Raw genomic sequence first — 3,840 nt, forward strand, 5'->3', positions numbered from 1 at the left:
GGTCTTTTAGTGGAAGGTGTCCCCTGTGGCAGGGGATTGGAACTGGATGAGCTTTAAGGTCCCTTCCAACCCAAACCAGTCTGTGATTCTGTGAGTGCAGCTTCGTCTGTCTCCAGGCACACACAGGAGGTTTTACAGCACATAAGCATGTATTGAGCAGTTACTGGCTCCAGTCCTCTTCTTCTCTTTCTGTTCTTTATGTCATTGACCAGGTGACTCCTCTCTGTCTGGGGAATCCCCCTTATGGGTGGTGGTCTGAGAGCAATTCATTGCTTTTGAGCTGTGCTGTGCTATTCAGTCAGAACTCACTGCTCAAGTGCAGATGTGGTAAATGCAGTGAATTTGATCTCAGCTAGATTGGAAATGACAACCGATTAAGTAGGAGGAATGCTGGAACATCCATCCTAGTACTATGCAACAGTATTTCCTGCTGAGTATGAAATGTAGCTGTGTTCCAGGAACATCAGTTTGTGCCCTTTCTCCTCTTTCCCCTTTGGCAGAACATGCACAAGGTCACTCCAGTTCGAGCCATAGCAGAACCCTGTGGACCACTCCATTTTAGAGCAATGTGGGGCAGAAATCCCTCCCTGGGATCTCTTCCAAGTCCTTAATTTTCTCCAGTACAACAGTGAGCCTGGCTCTTGCCTGTCCTGGGGATTGAGATCCTCAGAGAAGAGGTGACTTTTCTCAGCTCATGGTTTGAAAACACTCATTCTGTCTTCCCTGGAGCCCCTTTTAATTAGGCAAATGCAGCATTAAGTAAAGAAAAGAGTGGTTTGGCCATGTACTTTGAAACTGAATACTTCACTCACTCCTTTTTTGAGTGAGTGGCTTTGGGCTGCAAGGCCAGACAAGCTTCTTTGCAAAACCAGTTGGTTTTATTTACTAAAACCTAAAATGTTGTGTTTGTTCTGGACTATTTCATGCTTCTAAATACAGGCAGAATGTGTTCAGAGAGGTTGTCTGAGTGTCTGTGTTAAGTGGATTTTCCTGGATGCTTGGTCTCATTCTGGACAATTTGCTGTCCCTTTGTCACTGTGGGGAGGGCAGAGGGTGGTGTATTTCTAGGTGTCACGGTTGGCAGCTGAGCAATAGTTTCTAATTTCTTCTTGTCTAAAGAGCCAAATGAAGCTGGGACCGTGGCTTGTTCATTAACAGACTTCCCAAATCACGCTTGCAAAATGTCCTGAAAGTGTGGAGAGCTGAAGAGATACGTGGTACAATGCGGATGCATCATTCCATGGAAGATGCCATGAAGGGTGGATGTATGTTACGTTCGCTGGCTTGATCAGATTTGTCTGTGACAAGGGAGCTTGTTTTAGGTTGTTCCTTTTAATGTCCTTCATGATCTGTTTGCCAATGATCTGCAGTGGTGCTGCTTCTCCTTTATACCCTTGGAGTTTACAGAAGGGATTAGGCTCTACCCAGGCTCTTCACACCCTCAGAGGAGGTTTAATCTTTTTAGAAGGTTCTGCTGTTGGGCTCACAGATGCTGTGACCAGAAAGACTGGACTGCAGGATTTCTATAAGAGCCTTGGAAGTGGAAGGAGAACATGCTGGGGAATTGTGGTTGGTTTTATTTTCTAAAGAGCTTTGATTTCCCTTCCAAAAAGTACTTGACTCATGGCAGCTGCAGGCCAGGTGAGTTCAGCGTGTCCAGCAGTAGAAAGCGGCCGAGTGACGGTTGCTTTTCTCTGAGATGGGATTATTTCTCCATTAGCCAGGGCAAATAGAACGTGGGGAAGGGGCTGAGCTTTATGGTTTGTAACCATGGGGAGAAGCAGAGCCTTTCAGTGCCTTGAGTAACCCCTGGCAGCCTGCCTTGAAAAGCCTTAGGGAAGCTTAGGAAGAGTCATAAATTGCCATGGGACTCTTAGCTTCCATGTCTGTCTCACTGAGACTGTGCTCTGATGGAAGCAAGTACTTCTATTTACTGATTTGGCAGAAGGTGACATGTTACCTGCTGAGATGAGCAGACAAGAGAGACTGTTTCATTTGAATACTGAGATTTTCTGCCTTCTGAGAGGACAGTGGGGGACCATTTTCTGCCAAATCCGCGTTAGTAGACCTGGGAGGCTCCATGTAATTGTGGGACACTTTCTTCTGCAAATGCTGAGTAGCTTTGCTAAGGTGCCTGCGTGCAAGTGCTGGCTGATCTTGTCAAGCAACACCTCAGGACAAACTCTGAGCTTACTGAAATGAGGTACAGACTTTGTAAGTTCTCTGTGTGAGTAGAGGAGGCTGTGGAAAGACAGGGAGCTAAATATTGAAGGCAAACATACTGAAACCATCTTTTGGGAACTTACTTTTGCCCATCATTTCTTCTGTCTCTCTTGACCCTGGATAGATATGCTTCATTCATTGCTGTGTGTTGTCAGAAATCCCCTTGCAAAGAATTGAAGGTGAAAGTGTTGGCAAGCCTGTCCGTACAGCTAAAAATACTCTGGTCAAGGTGAAGGGAAGGGGAAAGAGAAACTCCAGTAGAAGGTGTCTCTTCTCCTCAAAGTAACTGCGCTTTGAAGGGTCCTGGAAACACTGATAGCACAAGAGCCCATTAATAGTTGCTCCAATTGGTTTACGCTGCTCAGCTGCATATTTCATCATCACAGATAGGGGACAGCAAGAAGCTGCCGTGTGTGAGGCTTTTGTCTAACGTTATGCATGATTCTGGTACCCAGAAATTATCTTGAACTGCTTCCTGGCAGAAGCATCTTCCTGTTTTCCTCCATAGAACGTTGCTTGGTGTTCCCATGAGATGTTAAACAGTGCTCACTAGGGCGGTGATAAACGAAAGGTGGTAAAAGGTGGTGCTTGTTGAGCAATGCAGCTCCTGCTTCAGAATAAGTGGGCAAGTGCTGATGGGCAGGTGTTGGGAAAGTGATGCTAATGTACCTGGAAACAAAACACAAGTCCCATATTTTCCCTCTGCCTGACAAACAATCCAGATGTATTCAGTTGTCCTGAGACGGAGACAAGCTGGCACTGCTGGTAAGAATTATGGAGAGGTTTGATCTCTGCACATCTAACAGATAAAAATGGACAGAGATTTTACAAGCACAAGTTGTACTTTGCTGGGCTTGCCTTTGTGGTGGTTGGGAAGTGCTGGTCCTGCACAGCTCCCCTGCTTGCCTGTGCGTCTCCTGGGGCTTCATGCTTGGTGCTGCAGGGATGGGTGGTTAAAGATAGGTTCTGCTGCAGAATGTTCATAATAGAGACAGACAAGTGGGAGAAAAGAAGAGGAGAGGACACACTCTTAGGTGAGAAAAGAATAAGGATGTCCTTCTTGGACATCTTCCTGCCACCCAAAAGCAGGTTGATTCTTGTTAGGAATAGAAATGGAAGGACCTAGGCAAAGAGCTAGGGTTCAAATCTCTTGCCCTAGTGAAGTAGTTAAAATGATAATGTATTTCAGGGTTTTAACTGAAGTTCTACCCAGAGCTCTTGAGCCTTTATTAAAGGAGTGAATCTAATACTGAATTGTTCCCAGTGTGATTTGGCAGCATCATGTGGCACACTGGTGATGAGTTGCTGCAGCATTTTCAAAGGAAGTTCAGGAATAAAAGATAAAATTTTGTGTGCTATTTCTTTCTGCAGTCAGCAGCAAGAAACCTCCTCTTTGTCCACTACTGTTCGGATCAAATTTTATACTTCCTGTTGTGGTTCTAACAGTTCTTCCCTGTGAGGGTGCTGAGGCGCTTGCACAGGGTGCCCAGAGAAAGGGTATGGCTGCCCCTTCCCTGGCACCTTCCACTGGAGCAGCTTGCTCCAAGCCCCTGTGTCCAGCCTGGCCTTGAGCACTGCCAGGGATGGGGCAGCCACAGCTTCTCTGGGCATCCTGTG

This window comes from Neopsephotus bourkii, unplaced genomic scaffold (assembly GCF_033783945.1).
Source record: "Neopsephotus bourkii isolate Nb327-2 ecotype Australia unplaced genomic scaffold, CSIRO-AGI_Nbou_v1 NB_1339, whole genome shotgun sequence".
NCBI classification, from domain to species: Eukaryota; Metazoa; Chordata; class Aves; order Psittaciformes; family Psittacidae; genus Neopsephotus; species Neopsephotus bourkii.